This window comes from Onychomys torridus, chromosome 15 (genome assembly GCF_903995425.1).
Source record: "Onychomys torridus chromosome 15, mOncTor1.1, whole genome shotgun sequence".
Lineage (NCBI taxonomy): Eukaryota > Metazoa > Chordata > Mammalia > Rodentia > Cricetidae > Onychomys > Onychomys torridus.
This window is the reverse complement of record NC_050457.1, coordinates 37,720,557-37,743,090: the sequence shown is the minus strand read 5'-3', so window position 1 is coordinate 37,743,090 and position 22,534 is coordinate 37,720,557. Positions and strand designations below refer to the sequence as shown.

Below are 22,534 nucleotides of genomic sequence, written 5' to 3'. Positions count from 1 at the left end.
ACGAGCCACATGACAGAACATAGATTAAAATAAATGGGGCTTGAAATTACCAGAGCTAATGGGACAAGTCTACGCTAACGCCAAACTTTCATAATTAATAATAAGTCTTGTGTAGTTATTTGTGAGCTGGTGGCCCAAAGAAAAATTCAACTACACATAGGTTTTTGCTTCTTTCCCTCTTATCTGCTGCTTTCCAGGGCAACTCTTACATATGGAGATTCAAGGTTCACAAAATCCCACTTCTAGCAACAGTCCTTCCACATAGCATTGGGTAATTGTTCCATTGTTGCCCCGGCCAGCGGGGTTTCAATGGGGGTGACCCACCTGTGGGAGCAAATGAAAGAAACAGGGGACACAAAGGGATGACAGCAAGACAGGATTCTGATCAAGCTGCAAATTTTATTTTCCTCCGCAAGGCTTAATAGCATAGGAGGGGAGGGGGCAGGAAGAAGGGAAGGGGAAGTATTGGTGAAATTATTAAGGCCACTCCATGTAGTTAAAAGGGAGGTTTATTTTATGGGGTAACTTACAAATGAAGGGGTAGGTTGCAGGGTCTGGCAAAGGTATAGCACAGTCCGGCGGTGTTCTCTGGAGAACTCTGCTCAGTCTACCTCCAGCGTCCAGCGTCCAGCGTCCCCGAACCAAGAGAGCCACCTCCTCCTGATCCTCGGTCTTCCACTCCCTCCTCTGCCCCGCCTTGTGGGCGTGATCATTACTGAAGCCTCAATGGGGGTTGGAACTTCCAGGCCAATGCTGGGTTGGCTATCCACTACATCTCCCCCTTTTGTCTAAATAAGAAAGTTCTAACCTAATACAAGACTATATACAAAGAGATGGTTATCAAATATTGTCCAGGAGTAATGAGGGATAATGACTTAGATAGGTTGGAATTACAATAAGTGCAAACAATATCAAGCAAAAAACACATAGTAAAATCCAGGGAAGTCTAGGGCATGGGTAGGTGGCATGTTACAAGGATCATTCCAAAAGGTGTACTATCCTAAAGAACCTGAGTCTAATACTTAATCTAAGATATTATATATGTGTAGTTAGAGTTTTCCTGCCTGGCCCAGAGTCAGGACAAATCTCTCTTACCCGCCAGTCCCACAGTCGCTCAGACCCAACCAAGAAAGCACACAGAAACTTACATTGTTTAGAAACTGTATGGCCGTGGCAGGCTTCTTGTTATCTGCTTCTTCTATCTTAAATTAACCCATTTCTGTTAGTCTATACTTTGCCACATGGCTTGTGGCTTACCAGTGTCTTTACATGTTGCTTTTCATGGCGGCGGCTGTCGGAGTCTCTCTCCAGCCTTTTACTTCCCAGAATTCTCTTCTCTCTTGTCCCGCCTATCCTTCCTGCCTAGCCACTGGCCAATCAGAACTTTCTTTACACAGAGCGATATCCACAGCATATATGTATATATACTAAGTTGTAACTATAAGTGTTAATCTCCAACCTCATCAAAGACCTGAGAAGGAATATAATAATACCTGAGAAATGGGAGAAGGACGCAAGCAACTTTCGGGAGTCTTGCAAGAGTAGACAGAGACAGCTAGCAGCCTAGACAGTCACCTAATGTTTCTCAGTATCGTTGGTGCAATCACATTGGCTACAGGCCTAGAGTATCTGACAGACCATTTTCAGAAGCAGGAATTCTGAAAGACCATCTTACCCTGTCTTTGGCAAAGTATGGTGGTCGCTTTCTTTGTGTCCCGCTTGTCCAGAAAGGACAGCATTTGTACTGTCAGCAGTTGAGGCAAGGGCAGTTCTTTGCCCAGTAGGCCATTTTGTGCCAAGAAGATAAACTTCCAAATGGAAATGTCTTAGAAGCCCAACATTCTCTCGGGAACAAATTGGTGCTGCCAGGAGCAATTATGTCTCACGTCAACAGAATTCTAAATTATTTAAATGCCATATTCTCTAGGTCCATGAAGTGTTTGAAGATTACCTGTCCATCTGACCTATGTATTATAAATCTGGATAACCTAACTAACATAATTATAGAGATGACAAGCATAGGTGACAATAACTCTGTAAGTCTCATCTACCTAAACAACCTAAGGACTAAGGCTTCCTATAAATAAGGCAAACAGTCTGTAAGCAAATGTACAGTAAAAGGACAATGACTTCAAATTGTGACAATACACAAAATATCTTTAACAGAGGTAGGAATGTATAGTGCAATATGCAATATGATAATAATCCTAAATCAGTATACAGAATATCTTAAACAGAAGTAGAACATACATACAGTATGACAGACATAAATTCACATTTGTATCAATATACAAATATTTCAAATAAGAGTAAAAATATGTGTACAATATAACAAACATAGTTCTGTATTTGTATCAATATACAAATTATCTTAAATAGGAATATAAAAAGTTTATATTTGTATCAACATATAAGAATTCATAACAGTGCAAAGGCTGCTATAGCTCAGTCGGTAGAGCATGAGACTCTTAATCTCAGGGTCGTGGGTTCGTGCCCCACGTTGGGCGCCAGATATTGGTGAAATTATTAAGGCCACTCCACGTAGTTAAAAGGGAGGTTTATTTTATGGGGTAACTTACAAATGAAGGGGTAGGTTGCAGGGTCTGGCAAAGGTATAGCACAGTCTGGCGGTGTTCTCTGGAGAACTCTGCTTGGTCTACCTCCAGCGTCCAGCGTCCCCGAACCAAGAGAGCCACCTCCTCCTGATCCTCGGTCTTCCACTCCCTCCTCTGCCCCGCCTTGTGGGCATGATCATTACTGAAGCCTCATTGGGGGTTGAAACTTCCAGGCCAATGCTGGGTTGGCTATCCACTACAGGGAAGGGACTTGGAAGGGGTGCAGAACATGGGAGACATGCAGATCGTGCAACTGCAAGATGTTGGCTAAGGTCACTGGACAGGGGCCATTTATTCTGTTGCTAGGCTACCTGACCATGGAATGTTCTTTATGTTTGGTTGTCATGGCACCTGACTGTGGAATGTCTTATCTTTGGGAGCCTCCAGTTAGTAAACAGGTGTTACTGCTCTGGGGAAGGGCAGTGGTCTTATAACTTGTTCTCTGGCCTAGCTAGTATTTTTCCATAGTTCATGTTTGGTTCCTGACATCTTGGTCCCTAACACATTCAGGCTCTCAGGTGCCAATTAAAACTCCCATCACCCCTGTATGCACCCTTCCTTCCTCAACCCATGACCTTTCCACCCACTTCCTCTATGACCAGACAGAAGGGTATTGTAAATGGCCAGACATACAGAGGCTGCCCATATTGGTCTTGCCAATACCACATGTGCATCCTCGCTCCAATTCCCTCTTCTATTGACAAGATGGAGCCCTTTACCTCCATGTCAGGGACCTATAGGATCTCAGGTGGGAAATGGGTGCTTCCAGTAAGTTCCACTACTTCTTCAACCCATGGCACCTCATAAGCACATGCAAACCCAGAGAAAATATCTCCTGATTACTCAATCCCTGGGGATAGGAGTGATAGAGGAGGTGATTCAACACTCCTCCAAGACCACAACCTCCTTAATACCCTCTCTCCTAAACAATACCAATCTGTCATCCCATCTCCTGCTTCAGACCCTGACCTTGGCCTACCGGCTCCTTAGTGTCACCCAACCAGGCAACTTTGGGGATTGCTGACTGTGTGTTCCTCCTGGACTAGCTCACAATGGCCACTTACAGCCACCTTGGTCACCTCATCAAATAGCCTTACCTCACCATTCACCAACTGTCCTGAGTCCAGCATTGCCACAACTCCCTACCTTTCTCTTTGGCATGGCAAACTGCTTTAAATCATCCAGGACACATTTTTCAATCTCAACACCCCACCTCAGCCTGAGTACCCTACCATCCACAGCACCTCAATTCTTTGTGGTACTCTACCATCACCAACACGCCAGTTGATCAGGTGTTTGTGTGCTAATATTTCTCTTACCCAAGTTGGGAGTGATACATAGAGAAGAGCCCCTACGGATTCTGGTGGTAGACTCAGTAGCTGTCAGACATAATAAAAGGGCACTTTAAATCCTGCCACTCATAACTGTCGCAGGAATAACTGTGGGTGGTGCCACTGGAACAGCAAGACTGACCACCTCTCTAACCTTCTAGCCCCGTTTTCTTCCTATTTTATCCAGGACCTCCAACAGGTATCCCAAACCATACTCACCCTTCAAGGACAAATGGACTTCTTGGCAACCATGGTACTCCAAAACCAATGGGCACTAGATCACCCTACACCTGAAAAAGGCAGCCTTTACCTCTTTCTCCAAGAAGAATGCTGCTTCTATGTGAACCAATCAGGTGTAGTCAAAAGCAAAATCCAACAACTTCAAATAGACCTCTAAAAAAAAAACATAAGAAACAACTTTATGCCTCCAGCCCTTGGACCTTTGAGAACCCCATATGGAATTGGATACTGCCCTTCCTGACCACTCCCTTCTCATTTTCCTGCTTTTACTCATTGCAACCTGCTTTATCAGTTTCTTCTCTATGTTTCTAAAATGACAAATTCAAAAAAATCTCTAACCAAACAACCAGTTATTGTTACAAGGCTAACAACTCATAGCCACAGAGCTGGAGACTCGTGACTAAAGAATATGTCCTGATGGTAGGTGCCCAGAAGATGCCGATGCCCCAGATAACAGGAAGCAGTCTAAAGAGGATGGTGCCCCCGTCCTGCCTCACTGGTCACCCCTTCCTATTTCGTTGCCTTTTATAATAAACAAGAGGGAGGAATGTTGGAAAACTGAGAGCCACCCACATTCTAGAAGCAGATGCTCCCCTAGTCTGCCTTCAGTGACCCAACCCCAGTGGTCATGTCATCACCAGCTGCCAGGTGCCAACATCTCCACTGTTACAAGTCTCACATTCTCCCTATGTGTGTCTGCTATACCCTTTATAAAGCCCAAGCCTTTATGACCTGCTCTTTCTCTTCCATCTTTGTTCAGGGGCAGTTTTTTGTATTACTCCATTCCCACCCCCAATAACTCTCTTGTGAGGGGGTACATTGTGACTTTGTGGCATTCCTTAGCCCTCTGATTGCCACCAAAAACAAAAACAAAAAACAAAAAACAAAAAACAAAAAAAAAAACCCACAAACAAACAAAAAACAACCTAACAACATTGCTAAGTGAAAAGAAGTCAAGAATATGGTCTAGTGAGGAGGCAATTTCATTTATATTGCCTTCATATGCATCTATATTTTAGGATGCTTCTACTGTAATAGTTTTCCACTTGACCCTTCAAATGGCACATAGTTTTAGCTGTCCCTCACTGTATTGCCCCCTCTTGGCTCTCCCTCCCTGACTGACCCTCCCTTCCAGTCCCTGCCTCACTCATCCATAACTATCTACTCCATTTTGCCTTCCTAGGGAGATCCTTCTCTCCTGTTAGTCTTTTACTTTGTACCTAACCACTGTGGTTACACAGATATAGTTTGCTTATCAAAGACTAAATAGCTAACATCCACATATAAGTGAATACACACCACATTTATCTTTCTGGATCACTCACTTGGGATCATTTTTTTTCTAGCTCCATCCATTTACCTGCAAATTTCATGATTTCATTTTTTTTTCCAAATAACTGAGTAATATTCCATTCTGTAAACGTACCACGCTTTCTTTACCCATTCATCCACTGAAGGACATCTAGGCCGCTTCCAGCATCTAACTATTATGAACACAGGAACAATGAACATGGTTGGGCACCAAAGATAAGAGAGAAGTGCCTTGGTCAAAGAAAATGTTAAGTCTAAAAAAACCCAAGCACAAAACATCCAGGAAATCTGGGACACTATAAAAAGACCAAATCTATAAATAATAGGAATAGAAGGAGGAGAAGAAACCTAGGTCAACAGCACAGAAAATATTTTCAACAAAATCATAGAAGAAAATTTCCCTGGCCCGAAGAAAGTGTTGCCTATTAAGGTACAAGAAGCATACAGAACACCAAATAGACTGGACCAGAATAGAAATTCCAAACAACGCATAATAACCAAAACACTATATATATATAGAACAAAGGAAGAAAAAAGGAAGAAAGAAAGTTGCAAGGAAAAAAGACCAAGTAACATATAAAGGTAGGTCTGTTAGGATAACACCTGACTCTTCAATGGAGTCTTTATTTAGTATAGACTGAACCTGAATCCAAATCAAGTAGCAACATACCAATTTGGTGATTCCAATAAAGTTAAAATTTTCTATATATTTCCAAAATGGAGAAGGTAGAGATTAAAAAACTAGGGTAGTTATTCATCACTAATAAACTAATGGTTGTACTTCCTGTATACCATGCAAGGTAGTTTGGGGGGCAGGAATGGGGGGTGGCTGTCTTTTCTAAGAGTACATGTCTGACCTCTTTAGCCCTATGAAGTTGATCTTCTAGAACTGAGAGGGATTGTTGGGTACTTTGTGCACTCTACTCCCTTGGGATTGTTAATTATTTCTTTGAACATGCTCTGATTATAGAAGTGTTAGAATAGCATGCTATATAGAAAATTATAAAGAAGAATGTGAACGTGAAATATACTACTCTAATTGCTGCACAGCTAGGGGCTGATTCTGGTGATTAATGCCCTTGTATAGATTTTTTTCTTATATAAAATGAAATTATAATAGCATTTTACATTTGAAAACTAAGAAAATTGCACTAAATGCCAACCCCCCTTTTTTCCCTTAATGTATCATGTCCCATTGACATTGTTCTTCCACATGATACTTAATTTCCAAACAGTTTACATTCCATTGTTTAACATTTGAATTTTTTTTCCTTTTAAAATGTTTCTTGCACTTAAATTGTAATAAACTAACTGGTACCTCTTCAGCTGGACTACAAATAATATCTGTAACAAGCTCATTCACAGGCTAGCTCAGAGCACATTGCCTTGCTTAAATAATCACTCAAAATGTTGTTAACACTCATCTGAAAATTATACTGAATGCTCAAGGTACTTATTTTTTTTTTAATTTGAGAGTTAATTTATTAAAAAATATAATTGTGTTTTGTCCTAAATAATTTTAAAAATAATTTTTCAAAAAGTCTCCAACACTGAAAAAAGATCACATAATTAGTACAGAGTAGATTTCTTTGGAGATAAATTTCAATTGTAAATGACTTTAAGTCACAAAGCTGCAAAGAAAAATTGGATTCTGGCTGTGGTTTAATTGATCACCTATAAATACAAACTGTTGCCACTGTTAGAGTGGTAGGTCTGGGCTGAGGAAAGTGAATGCTGGGGTTGGGGACAGCTCTGGAGAGGCAGCTGGAGCATCTCCACTTGGTGGTTAGCGAGAGCTTCCATTGGTGAGAGGCATGCAGCGTTCACTACTCCTCTTTCTCTGGCCAGAATCAACTGAAGGGAGAAAGGATTTATTTTGGCTCATGGTTTCAGACAGAAGCTGGGGTGTTGATCACGATGCAAACAGCAGAGCAGAGAAAGCACCTCAAACCATAGCAACCAGAAAGCACAGAGAATGAGCAAGGCTGGACTCCACCTCCTGCCATCCACCATCTCCCAGTATCGCCATCATAGTATGAATCCCTCACGGGATTACCCGTTCATTACAGAGAGCCTTCATGAACTGAGGTCTTTCAAAAGGCCCTCAGAGGTAAATTCAGATCTCCTAGGCATGTCTTATCCAATCAGTCCAGTCAAGAGGGCACAAAAGCAATGCTCATTTGAAAACAAAGTGTATTATAATAATATTTGGTAACTGTATTATAATAGTATATTTTGTCTTCATCTAAAAGTCATATTTTTTTTTAACCAGAATTTTCTCCAAGTTTTTTCATAAAATGGTGAAACATCTGATGATGGACAGTTAAGTGAAATGAGTTTCATACATCTTTCTGGCGGGGGTTGGGGGGAAATGTGTTCATCTCTACATTATAGTAACAGTGTCACAATAAAGATAAATTAACATTTACTCAGTATTGTGACTTTGCCTAATATTGTTCTTTGAGGGTGGTAGAGGGGCTAGAAAGGGTCTTCCTAAGTAGCCCAGACTGGCCTTAAAGTTATGATCTTCTGCTTCAGTCTCCCAAGTGCTGGGATTACAGGAGTACACACCACCACACCCAGATGCAGGGTTGTTCTTCCTAATGATACTTTAAGAGTAGAATTTATAGTATACTCTAGCCAGTAGTTCACACTTCTATTGAATCTTTTTGTTTGGTTGGTTTGGTTTTGTTTTTTGAGGCAGGGTTTCTCTGTATAGCCTTGGCTGTCCTGGGAATCACTCAGTAGATCAGGCTGGCCTCGAACTCAGTGATCTGCCTGTCTCTGCTTCCCCAGTGCAGGAATTAAAGGCATGTCCCACCGTGCCCAGTTTTGTTGTTGTTGTTGTTTTATTTTTTTTTTAAAGATTTTAATTTTGTGTGCATGAGTTCTGCCTGTAGTGTGTGTGTGTGTGTGTGTGTGTGTGTGTGTGTGTGTGTGTGTGTACACACACAAAACACATGCATGTAGTACCATCGGAGACCACAAGAGGGTGTCAGATCCCCTGGAACTGGAGTTACAGATGGTTGTTGGCCACCATGTGGGTGGTAGGAGCCAAAGCCTGGTCTTCTAGAAGTGCTCTTAACTGCTGAGTCATCCATCTCTCCTGCCTCCCCTCCCTGTTAATGGTTTTTAAAAAATCATTAACTCTTTTTCTTTCATATCATTGGACATTATTTAAGAATCCAAGTTGGTCATTGTGTAGAATTCCAAAATTATATTTCTTTACTTGTTTCCTTGTGATGAGATCAGGTTCACCATTTATGGTGAGATGGTTCTCTCTATAATAAGTATGTCCTCAAAAGCTCCCCTCAAACCACATGCCACTGTCATCAGACATGGCTGATGTTAAAACTGATGTGTTATGGTGTTACTAATATGAATGTTGGCATTTCCAAGGGCATGGATCCAGTTTCCCAATAAATCTGTTATGTAGTTGTTGGGGCTCAAACTCAGGTCTTGTTTGCACCCTGTTCTAATTGAGCCATTTCCCTGGCCTGTGGTCATTTCCTTGTTCTGTCATTCATTTCAAATGTACTAACTGGCCCAACAAGGCTTTTGCTGTCGCTGTCATAGTTGTTACGTAAATTACTACTGACTAATAGATTCATATTCCTTACTGTCCTGCCATTACAAGCACTTTCAAACTGACTCATGTGCCCTTAATATCTCTTCATCTGAGTACTTCATTGATTTCTGTAACATTTTCCATTCCTGTACATATTCCCTCCTCAGAACTAGAATCATTTCTCCAAGGAGCAGCATTCATTTCAGTGGAGAGCAGGATGTAGACATCAAGACTAAGGTCTTATAAATTCACATTGTTACATCTAAAGACACATCTAGTAGACAGTTCACAGACACACAAACACACACACTTAGTAACAGGTTCCAGCCCTGTTGATACCAGGGAAATCATGGTCCTCCCTAAGGTTCTTAGTCTCATTAATAAAAGAACTGAGGAGGAAACTCAGAAGTCCAAGGATAGTATCACTAGAGTGTAGAAGAAAATGTCCAGGGCAGGCTATCTCTGCAGCTGCCTGGAAGAGGAGGAGGGAAAAGGGCATGTTGCTAAGTAGTCCAGTCGGTGGCAGACAAGAAGCTGTATGGGATGAATGGGCTGAGGTGTGTGTATGGGGGTTGCTTTATAGACAGAATAATGAAGCCTAAAGTCCCAGGGGAAGCATATGAATGAGCAAAGAAAAATAAAAACAAAAACAAAAAACAAAAACCAAAAAACCAAAAAACAAAAAAGTCACATCTTTCTGAGAAAGGCAAGCAGATCCAACCGAACCTCATAGTTTCTAGAGACTGTACTGGGGAAGGAATTCTGGGGAAGAAAAGTACATTATCTTAATGTGAAAACCTCTTCCTAGAGGCGATCCCTTAGGCAAGTCCTAGACCTACCCAACTGGGTTAACTCTTGTGGGAGGAGACAAGGGTGTGTCTCCACCTAGAGGTAGATGTCATTCTTTACTGTTACTGTTACTCTCCTCTGGTTCTTGTCTTTCCTGTTCTTCCTCTCTCCTCTGGTGTCTACTACCAGTATATTTGCTACTCATTTGTTGTATCCCACTGCAGACACAAAATGGTTTAAAAGAGGTTAGAGCGCTTGCCTCAAACATGTAAAACCCCAAGTTTGGTCCCCGGAACTGCTAATGGATGAGTGGGCAGATGAATGAAATTACTGCTCTGATACCACCAGCAATATACAGGGTTTTAAATTTTATAAATATATGTTATATATAGTTTTATATATGCGCACATATATAAATATATCTTTATATTTTTGTATGTATGTCTTTAGAAATAAATTTATACCTTTAATCCCAGCACTTAGGAGGCAGAGGCAGGTAGATCTCTATGAGTTCAAGGCCAGCCTGGTCTACATAGTGAGTTCCTGGATAGTCAGAGCTATATAGAGGGACCCTGTCTCAAAATAAGTAAGTAAGTAAATAAATAAATAAACAAGCAAATAAGTAACTCTATAAAGGACCTCAAAAAGTACTGTGTCCTAAGTTAACTGAATTTTTTGGTAATTTGGTACAGAATTCACTGATAGACTTCATAAACAGAATCCAAGTAAATCTCCTGTGACACTACTATGATTAGAACGTTCCATGTGAAACAAGGCAAAATGAAGAAATGGCAGCAGAAATCTCAAAATTGGCATCTGTAAAAACCAGAAAATAAGATACTTCTTTAGTTTTCCATTGTTATATAAAACAAAACAAAATTCTTAACATACCTCATTTGATGAAGCCTTTTCTTTTTGGTGTGATTTGGTTTTCTGTTTACAAATCTATGCATGGGAAGATGAATTCACTTCAAGTTGCATTTAACACAAGATCCAATAAGCTATCCAGATGGAGATCCATGGCAGACAACAGGAAACAGGGTCTGGGCCTTAGCAAGGCAGCCAAGACTCCTCGGCTGTGCAGTGATCCAGCAATAAGGATAATGAGGAAGAGAGAAGAAGGGCAAAACAGTCCCTTGGGGGAATGCTTCTGGTATGTGAAGAGGAGGTGGGAAATGAAGAATAGAGAAAGTCAACAGAAAACTCCTAAATGAAAAGAATCTCTTTAGGATCAAAAGCTACAGATGTCTAGATTACTAGGTGCTGTCTGGCTCAGAGAATGAAAACCAGAGTATGGCATGCTTTGAAGCAAAGGAGGTTGCAAGTGTCTCAGAAGCAAGGGCTCCTGCTTAGTCCTTTCCCACCTTTCCTCCCCCAGGGCATCACAGAAGCCACAACCCCTGTTTCCCAAGGAAGAGCATGAAAAGCAAGACTCTGAAAACGCAAGTCAAAAAGCCTGAAAAGGCCGTTCGTTCTCTGACCTATCACTGCCAAGTTCAAGCCATCCCTTTTTAACTGCATCCTCCCTCGACCCTAGAGGAAAGGCACACACAGGCCAAGCGAGTCACACTGTTCAAGCACACCACAAAGCTCTAACAAATACAGTTCATCACTGGAACATGAATAGATGGACCAATCCTACAGACTGGGAAACTCAGCAAAAGACCCATCACATATAGAAATTAGTGTGCGATAGAGGCACCATTCACAACACTTGGAGGGAAGAGTGGCCTTTCAGGTGGTGGTAGGATAAGTTTGATTGCACCATGTGTGCTGGGGTCCAGCCTCGGCTCAGGTTCAGGCCCTGAGACTGGGAAGGGGCATCAGTGCAATCCACTTGTGACCCACCAAGTGGATTACCTTCAAGTGGCCCCAAATAGCTCAGGCTATCTTTATTTATACTTAAACAGGGTTTTTCTTGCTAGGGTTTTTCTTGCTGGGATTACATGAACAGCTTTATTATTGGCTTCTATTTTTTACTTTAAGAAATACATCATAATAAGGACTACATCATGATCATTATGAAAGCCTCCCCATTGTTCCCTTTTATGCTTCCCCAAATATACCTTCTACCCCCTACATAACCTTATTCTAGACACAGAGTTCAGTGTGTTTGCAGGCTGGACTAAATATGGAGCCAGACAAATCCTGCTCTCCCAGCACTGATGTCAGCTGACAGCTACTTGTGGTTACAAAGTGAAATAATAGACATGGACACAATATTCAAACCCAGAGAATTCTTCCATGTCTCCAAGATATGCTTTTATACAGTTCCTTTTTTACAAGAGGGTCCCGTGTCTCAATCTCTCTGTGAAAGGCAGACTTGGACAAAGTATTGTTTCCCCATCTCACTCTACACACTTCTTCCCCCAGTATAAGCTCCTATGTATGGTAAAGAGGGATCTACCCATCCAACATTTTGCATTTTAATTTTTCCTTTTGGAGAATACCAGATGCTACCAATGATTCTATGTCCAGAGAACTTACTCTCAACAGTTGGCACTATGTGTAGTCCTGAGGCTTTTTCCCTATTCTGTGTATACATGCCCTGCTCTCCTTTCCAGAACTGTGAGACATGGTTAATGTTCCAAGTGTTGTTTTTTTATATGTACCTAACTGTCTCTGTTGTGTCAGAAAAGTTCCCAAGATTAGGAGTTGTAGTTAGCAATCAAATAAGAGATTTGAGAAGTATTAACTCCCTCCCTGGTGAATCTTAGGGGAAAATATTCCAGAAAGAACAGAATTTCTAGGAAAAATTACAGCTATTGCATGTGTGACTGACAAAGTAAAACTAAAAACCACCCAAAGAATCATCAATAGAAGAGAGAAAAGAGCCTGCAAGCTTCACGAATTTTGCAAGTTCCTACGCTGTCCTGTGGACCACTAGTCCTTGCCAAGTGAGAGTCCATTCCCACAGGTGCCTTGCCCTGAGGAAACCTGTAGTCATATGCTGATCCAAGACTAGGCTGCATGGCTCCCAACACATGCACAAGAATAAACTACAAACAGATGAAAGGTCTTGACAGAAAAAAAGAGGGTGTGGTTATACAAATTTTTAAAAGAAATCATGAGTGAACTTTGCTGAAGCTTGAATTAGCTTTAATTAAATGCTTTTAAATTTATGATTCAAAGGGTAAACACAGTAAAAGAATTGATAAATATTACTTCATAAAATATTTTTATATTAAAAACCCCAACAATAAAATGTATATATTTTTATATATTAAAATATATTTAATGTATATATTTAAAATGTAATTATATACACATACACACAAAGTGACTGCAGAATTAAATATAAAAGATACTGGAAGCTAGTCAATCAGATTGATCAACAAGCTCAAAGTCACAACTAGAAAAGAATAAGTTTTGGTATTCTCCTTTACAGCAAAGTAACTAGTTAAATTTATTGTAGTAAATATTGAAAAATAACTAGAAGCTCTGTGAGGTGGTAGTCAGTCAGCATGATGCAATAATTTCACAGACTCTATCTGTAGTCAGATAGCACACTGGACCCCATAAATGTTATATCAGTTAAAGACAAAACCTTAAAAAAAGAAGTTGGATGATTGAATTACAGACTATCAATAGGCTGGGTATTACCCACCTATTTAAAAGTAAGAAAAGCTTTTCAAATTGATATGGAATGATCTGTAGGAAAAAGACAAGTGCAACACAGCAGGTGTATATGGCTGTGTGTGACGTCCACATATATGTACACATATAGATAGGTACACATATACTTCTACTTTCTGTGGAACTAGGCAAAAACAAACCAATGAATGTAATTCTTGACCTCCAAGGGATGGATGAGAACCAAACAGAGGGATTTGGAGATGACTGATACCTCTCTATGGATAATTTTGTGTTGTTTTGACTCATGTATGCATGTTGACATTCTACATGTTTAAAGAAAAGTAAATCAAATATGAGAAGAAAAAGTCCTAAAATATAAAGCAAACAGAGGAATGATCGATCCCATGTGTATCATAAATGAAAGCCAGAACCACAGTGAAATAGAAGGAAGAACACACTCAAGTTGCTTTGAACACAGAATTGCCCTTATATCTGTGGTATTAGATGGGGTTGGATGGTTGGAGACCACTTCAAACAAATACTTAAATTCCCTTCTCAGTATGGTTTCTTTATGTAGTGGTATGAGTAACAAAATTCTGAAACAAAGTTGGATGTACAACATAATAGGATTAATAATTAATATACTGATATTTTGAGGAAGCCAATTTTTTTCACTAAGAGCCATACAAATATGGAATGGTGAAAGTAACCTTTGTGGGGTGAAATGGGAATTATAATCACAGCAAACTGATATCTAAAATAATATATGCATGTATAGATCTATATGTGCTCAGACATTAGCACATTTACATACTCTGATAGTTTGAATGTAACTGCCCCCCATAAACTCATAGGGGGTGGCACTATTAGTAAGTGGTGCCTTGTTGGGGCAGGTGTGGCCTTGCTGGAGGAAATGTGTCACTGGGGAGGTGGACCTTAAGGTCTTAAAGCTCAAGCTAGAGCTAGTGTGGCAGTCTCCTTCTGCTGCCTGTGGATCAAGATGTAGAACTCTCAGCTCCTTCTCCAGCACCATGTCTGCCTGCATGCTGCCATGCTTCTCAACATGGTGATAATGGATTAAAACCTCTGAAACTGTGAGCTACCCACCAATTAAATGTTTTCCTTTATAAAAGTTACTGTGGTCATTGTGTCTCTTCATAACAATAAAACTCTAAGACACTGACTACCAGAAAATTGTTATCAAGAAGAAAGCTTTGGGCCAGGAAGATAACTCAACAGGTAAAGATACTTGCCAACCAAGCCTGACAACCTGAGTTATCTCCTGGAGACCCACATGGTAGAGGAGATTGACTCCTGCAAGTTGTACTCTTGACATCCACATATGCACTGTAGCACCTTCACCTACATGTACACACACAATAAATCGAATCCCCGCCCCCCCCCCAAAAAAAACCTTATAAGTGATTGTTGTTTCTCCAACTACACTTGAAACAACATGGAATCGAGCCTTTACAGGTGGTTTATACTAGAAATGTGAAAAGATGTAGACAGCCAAACCAGAGACATGTCTACAGTCCTGTGGGCTGAACCTGATGGATGACTGTTGGACCCCAAGTACAGAATGCTTGCATAAATATGAATAGTAAGGATCCTGCTGACAAGGCTCTTGATGAAAATGAAGACTGGGGAACTGGGTAGAGGCTATCCAGGTTATACCAAAACCACATGCGGCTGAAGAGAGCTGACTTAAAGGCTGAGGGATAGTTTATCTGCAAGGTGAGGTTTCAAGGCAGCAGAGTGTGCTGAGATCAGCCTGGACAGTACTAGTGGCTCTCAGAGACATAGAGTGAGAAGTGGGACCATAAACCTGGGTGATGTAGAAAACTTTCATTTTGACTTCAGAATGAACATCAAGGTAGCCAGAGAAGTATAGCACAATTAGAAAGAAGCCAACAAAAAAGAAAGAAAAGAAGAAAGGAAGGAAGGGAGGGAGGGAGGGAGGAAGGGAGGGAGGGAGGGAGGGAGGGAGGAAGGGAGGGAGGGAGGGAGGAAGGAAAGAAGGAAAGAAGGAAGGAAGAAAGGGTAAGCCATAGCTTGTAGCTTGAGTTTTTCTCTCCGGGTCCCGCCAAGCCCGGGCAGTCCTGTAACCCACTTATAAAATAAACATACAGATGCTTATATTATTTAAACTGCTCGGCCATTAGCTCAGGCCTACCATTGTCTAGCTCTTACTCTTATACTCAGCCCATTTCTGTTCATCTGTATGTCGCCACATGTTCAGTGGCTTTACCTGCTGCCTTTACATGATGCTCCATGAACAGCAGGCTGATGTCTCCTCCTCTCTGCTTTCCTGTTCTCCCAATTCTCCTCTCTGCTAGTTCTGCCTGTACTTCCTGCCTGGCTACTGGCCAATCAATGTTTTATTTATCAATCAATCACCCACAGCAATAGCTATCCCACAACCAGAGATGTAAAGAATATATACTTTCCTCCAAGACAATTTCAAGCTTTTTTTTTTTTTTTTTTAAGTGATCCTGAGCCACCATGTGCTTGTAAAAGCACCTAAGGAATATGTTCCTTGGGGCTTTTAGCTGTCAAGGCTATGGAACCTCTGAGGGCATGAATGGTCCATATAGGCCTACTTACAGACCTTGGCATAATCCACAGGTTATTGGTTTTGAAAGAGTATGAAATGTGTTACATGATAATGAGTACTTTCACCGGGATTTCTAAGGAAAGTCCCCTGGGCCAGGCAGTGTGTTGCAGGGGAAGAGTCCCTTGGAACATCGATGGATGAAGTAGTTTTAGCTTCCTCACAGCTCCATGCATCACCCATCAGATGATGCTCGAAGGGACTTGTCTCTTCCCGCCTCTCCATGTCTCTGCCATGGAGTAAGCAATTCAGCTCTGTTACATTGCCCTTACCATCTCACACAGCCCTCAAAACAAAACTGTGAGCCCAAACAATCCCTTTCTCCTTATAAATTGTTTGCCTTGGAGTTACTTGTTATAGTAATGAAATTCTGAGTAACATAGTCTATAACAGCATCTCTCCCTGAAATTAGCTGGGTCTCTCCCCAAAATGCCTGAGTACAAAATGAGCTAAAAAGATCTCAATTTGCCATCAAACAAACAAACAAAACAGCCTGCATTAGTAGCACACATCTTTAACAGTACTCAGGAGGCAGAGGCAGGTGGTTCCTTGTGAATTCAAGGCCAGCCTTGTGAATACATGGCACATCCCAGGACAGCCAAAGCTACATAATGAGACAAAAACAAAACAAAAAATCCTTAAAAATAATATATGGAAACATCACTGAAGGGGCCACTCCTGGTTAAACCTAGACAAAGTGAACGAAAAGAGTGATCACAATCAAGTATGAACCTACTGTTGGGGAAAATGGGAACTCATTACTGACAACAGAGATAATGAATGACGGAGAGCTAGTGATCAGGAAGGGGAGCCAGGCATGGTCATACACACCTGTCATTATAGCCTTCGGAAGGCAGAGGCAGGCAGAGCTCTGTGAGTCCAAGGCCACCCTGGTTGACACAGGAAACTCCAGGCCAGCCAGGGCTACATAGTGAGAGCCTGTCTAAAGTAAGAACAGAAAGGAGGAAAGAGAATTCTTGCTTCAAAGGAGAATACCAAGTACTGAGTGGTAAATTTGGAGAAAATGCTGCAATTGGAAAATCAACAATTTGAAAACATGATGGATAAAATTTGATGAGACAGAATTACAAAATATCTACATAAAAACCTTGACAGGTCATCTCTTTAAAAAATGATAATGTAGCTAGATAAATATAAAAGGGTTTTAGAAGTTTATGTAAAGAGCATACAAAAAAAAAATCAAGATACTTTTCATGAAAATCTGTCTTTTTTTTTTTTTCAAGTAGGGATCTGTAACTTACATCAGCGACTGATGGCTCCTACACCACCACCATCACATGTTGCAGATCTGGACCACAGGTTCCATGCCACGAGAAGTGAGGGCAGGGTGGGAGGACCAGAGGCGTGAAACTTTATAAAGCACTGCCTAAGAGACCCACTTTGATCACACCCCTGTAAGAAGAGTTTTCTTTTTTCCATCAAAGGGAACTAGCCTGCCAAGGACCAATATTCATAAATCTCCCCACCTGGTAAAAGTGTTTATAAAAAGATCCTGTACACTCTGGGAATGTGATGGCTTGGAGCAGCTGTCTCCATTCCCTCATCCTTCATGTCCTTTTAAAACAAATGAGCCAGTAGGAAGACTGGAGGCCAGACCCCAGCCAATGGGGGCTAGGCTCAGCCACCACCTGCGTTAGAATAAAAACTAGGTGAATGTGGCTCCTGGTACACCTTTTCTACAAAAATAAATGAACTTCAAAGTGGCGTTTACCTTACTATTTGTTTGTGCAACCTCAAGAATATTTGTTTTTGGTATTTCAATATTTGTTTTCACCATGCAGGAAATGAGGCTACGGCAAACAGAGTTTTATAGCAAATACTATAGTGATCTCGATAACCAATACTGATCCTGTTCACAGGCTTATGAACCTCACTAAGAGCCTTCCCTAAACATCTATAGAAGCCTCACCTATAGAACCCCTCCAAGTAGGCAAGTAACCCCAACACTGTGTCCACCCCTTACCCATTGTCTGTATGTGCTATACATGGGTACCAGTAGCCATATTAACTCTGTGCAGTTGAGAAATGATGCAAAATTTTTAAAAATCCCAGACTACCATTCTATGATAAATAAACAGGTAGGTACTCAACCCTCAATTTGCCATATTGGGAGAAAGCATACAGCCCTGGTTTCCTCAAGAAGAATGAAGTGGACACATTCATATAAAAGGTCTGAAAGACCCCTAGAATCCATACATTGGGCTGAGTGGCAAGCCAGTCAGAACAGGGTAATGGCCTGCTTCTTCAAATACAAAGATAGCAAAGCAATGTTTACGGAACATACCAACACTAACAAGACAGCACCAATGAGCAGAACGTAGCTTCAGTGGTTGGCCATAAGGTAACAAAGATCTACAAGCTGCCTGACAAAGAATTCAATCTTAAAGTGGTTCAGTTTGCAAGAGAATATAAAGAGACAGCTAAGTGTAAATGATGCATGAGCAAAGAGAGGTGACTAGAAAGAACCCAGCAGAAATTCTGGAGGTGAAGAGTATAATGACTGAAATAAAGATGTAATAGGGAATATCAACAGCAGACCCACAGAAGAAAAAGGAAGAAAGTGGCCTGTGGCTACTGGAGCTTCGGACGCTGCCTCTCATCCCCTGGTAACACTAGAAAATGCAAACATCAGCTTTCTCATCATGGAATTCGAATTATATGAAAAGGTGAAAAAGGTGTCTGGGCTTTGTTCTAAGTTCCATCTCTTGCCCAGGGTGGAGACCTGGCATTCCAGGCTGCCTAAAAGGGGATGGAAGGGATTATTATCCCCTTAATGAGATAATGTCCCTTTCCTTCCCAGAAACAACTTCCTTAGGTGCAGATGCGGGGGACACTCGCAGGGAGCATGATGGTGCTGGTTAGGACTCAGAAAAGCATAACCTTTACTTTTGTTATTCTCTTTCAGATACTGACCAAAAGCAGAGCATGCCTTCCGCGGTACTCTGGGCTCTTTCACATTTGCTCGGAAGCTCTCCTGTCACATGGCTGCCTGTAGACTTCTGTTGCCAACTGCATGGCTTTCTCTCGCCTCCAGTTCTCTTCTCCTGGCAGCTGCCAAAGCCTACAGCTTGCCTGCCCTGTTGGTTTTACTCTCTTAAACTCTCATAAAATTGTCCTTGAGCATCCTTTCAAGTTCATTTTTAAATGACTTTATTGCTGAGATTAAGAACCCCAAAAGCAAAGCAAGAGGCCATAGGCCTATTTAGAGAGACTTGAAAACTGAAAGGTGGGAAGCTAGTTTAAGAAAGGAAACGTCAAAGCCTGTGGAGGGAATGAACACACACACAAAGCCCAGAGTACACCAAGCGGACTGAAATAAGGTTTTCATGGAGACACAATAATAAATATACTGTCAGAAATCAATGACAAAGAAGACTCATTGCATGTAAGAGAAAGCCCCATACTACTACAAGCAGATTTCTCACCAGAAACCTTTCAGGTCAGCAGAGTTAGGCGATATATGCAAACTGATGAAAGGCTGGGAGGTCAGCCAACCGAGACTGCTTCACAGGAAGGCCCTGAATCCTGAAATGGATGGCAGCAGAGACTTTCCCCAAGGGAAAGTAAGAGAATTCCTCACTACATCTGCTTATACCCAGCAGAGGAAGCAAGGGAGTGTTAGTTCTCAACATAAAAATGCACGAAGATGCAAAACTCGCCGGCAAAAGTCAGTATCTACACAAAGTCAGAATGTCTGAAGCCTTAGCAGGCTGTCACTCCAGCCGTCCCTTGACCTCCCTTCCACATGCAGCATAGGACTGAAGCTAGGTAGGGTTTTTACAAGATAAAGTGGAGTGGGTGGACAATGGCCAAAGGGATCTACATGTTTAAGTAGGCTTTGTACTATTTCTAATCTCGGACCAGACATCTTTCCTGAGTGGCGTTATATGTCTCGGTGACTGACATTTGGGTTGACTCTTAAAGGAGAAATAATGGTATGTATGGCCTTCTGCTACATAGTAAACTTTTGACCTTCCAGCCAGCTCAGAACCCCATGTCTCTACACAGGGCTGGAGACGAGACTCGGATCTCATCCTTTTGATGAGTAATATATAACAGATTAGCAGATTAGAAAGAATTGCATCAAAAATCAAAATGCATCTAAAAAAAAAAAAGTCTTGCTTTAGCAGGAGGAAATCACCTTCCCTTGGCTGAATTCAACGAAGTCCTGTGACTTCTGCCTTCCTGTGTTTCTGTCTCATCTGTGGCTGTACTTTCACTTAGAACTGCAGTTTTCAGGGGCAGCTGCAATGCTCTCTCCCTCTTCTTACATGGTATTTGAACTTGTGAGGAGGGTCAATTGTGATGGCTCCCAATTCCTTTACCTACTACTTTATACCCGGAAAATTTGATTGTTAATGGGGACATATGGAGTGGGCCTGATGTGAACAAGCCTGCAGAGCAAGCCTCTGCAGGACAGATTCAGACAACAGCCCATGTAGGAACAAGGGACTCTGCCCAGTATGGACATCTTCCACCCATCGCCCCATGAAATGCTTGAGATCCTTCCCTTTGGGAAAATGGGGACTACTTTGCTTTGAGACAGTCTCTGTTCCGTTTTCCTGAGCACTGATGTAAAACTCTCCCCTCTTCTAATCTCTGTTTTCTAATTTGCTTTGGAAGTGGTGACAGGTACCATAGGACCAGCAGTGACAGCTGATATAGGATGGCCAAGTCCCAGTAGCAAGCAGAGTCCTCCAGATTCCATTTGCGGCTATACAAGCTGGTGAAGACGGAGGAATCCATCTTCACTGGCCTTCCAAAATCTGCTAGTGTCTAGATACCTAACAAAAAAATATTAAAAATCACTATAGGTACAATATTTTAGACACATTATTAAAAAGTGTAAATTTGTATGTCATAAGAATGACTGAAGGGCTGAAGTTGCTTTCTACCTAAAATTGACTATTACAGGTATTTTAGAAATAAAGAGGTATGCATAAGAGATGTGTGTGTGTGTGTGTGTGTGTGTGTGTGTTATACATATACATAATGGTTTATGATTATATAATCTTATACAATAGAAAAACTTGGGGGAACATACAAAAAAATCAAATCACCAAATAAGACAACAAAGAGGAAGTAAAAGCCAAAGGACAATACAGGAATCAGAAGAAATGAATGGAACACACAAGCTCTTACCACCAATGCTTACCTTACATGTACTTGGTTTAAATTCTTCAATCAAAGGACAGAGTGGGTGAAGACTAAGATGTGTGGTGGTTAAAAAGGAAAAGGAAACAAAGCACACAAACTCCCAGACTGGGTGTTAAAAACACACACCATGAAAGTGAACAGGTATGGGGAGTGTCATTGAGTACAGCAGAGGCCTTCTTGACACAGGTGAACGTAACTCAGGGCCCTAGGGTCTGCAACAACCAATAGCCACTGAGAACTACTAGTGGTTTCCTGGTCTTTCACCTCCCAAACTTGAACAAGTTTCTGAAAAGAGTTTTATTGTAGACAATAATTGAAGAGCAAGCAGAGCTCTCACGGGGCTGCCACTCAGAGCCTTCGTCAAGGGGTTAATGAGGCCTTCCTGGGGAGACTCATGGGGAGGTAAATGGTCACTCTAGCTGGCCCACCCACCAAGTGTTCATGTGCACTTTATCCTAGTGTCTGGGCTAGAGTTATGGGCACACTTTCAAGGGCCAGAGAGGTATCAGCTCACACACAGCTTCAAGACATTTGGGCGCACCGAACTGTGATGTAGAAGGGAAGAAAGATGAAAACAGGAAACCACTGATGCCAGTGCCCTGAAACGCTGTTTGCCATTTCTGGTCTCTGGCCAAGACAGGTCTGCTAACAGAACCAAAGGCATTTCCAGCTTCTTTCAAAAACATCACCAAGGACAAGGAACAGGACTGCTTGGTTTTGAGGTCGCCCACCCTAAAGTGCTTGACTAGCTTTTCTTCTGAGATCTCATCAAAAGGACAGAGAAACTATGGTGTGTAAATAGTAACCAAAAAAGGAATAAAGTAGTTTTACTCAGAAAATGTCACAAGGATACCTAAGTATGGTCATGCAAGCCTTGAACACCAGCATTCAGAAGGTTGAGACATGAGGATCTCATATAATCATGTGGCTCAAAAGAGAAAAAAGAAACTGTTTAACAGTTGGAGGCATATATGCACACAACACTAGACACCCAAATTAAAGACTGATGGGGAAATCGACAGCATAACCATAACAGTTCTCAGCAATGAACAGATCAGCCAGCCAGAAAACAATAGACGTGAAAAACACTCTAGGCCAAATAGAACTATCCAAAACGCAGACGGTTCAATTCAGCAGAAGCAGAATGAAACATTCTCCCCCAACACACAGAACATTCTCTAGGATGTTAGGCCACAAAAGTCTTAATAAACTTAAGGAGATTTAGATCATATTAAATATGTTCACTAATCATAACACTATGAGAAACCAATACGAGGGGGAAAGTTGGAACACGCACACATATGTAAGCACT

The 22,534-nt window shown here is 41.4% G+C and overlaps 1 protein-coding gene across 1 annotated transcript in view; it reads left to right on the top strand.

Annotated features, from left to right (window-relative positions):
- Ndufs4 (NADH:ubiquinone oxidoreductase subunit S4) overlaps nt 1-21,008 on the top strand; it is a 122,291-nt gene extending 101,283 nt beyond the window's left edge. Inside the window, exon 6 of the mRNA XM_036206896.1 lies at nt 18,971-21,008. The gene's annotated coding sequence lies outside the window, so the exon portion shown is untranslated. The remainder of the gene's footprint in view (nt 1-18,970) is intronic.
- The last annotated feature ends 1,526 nt before the right edge of the window (nt 21,009-22,534 follow it).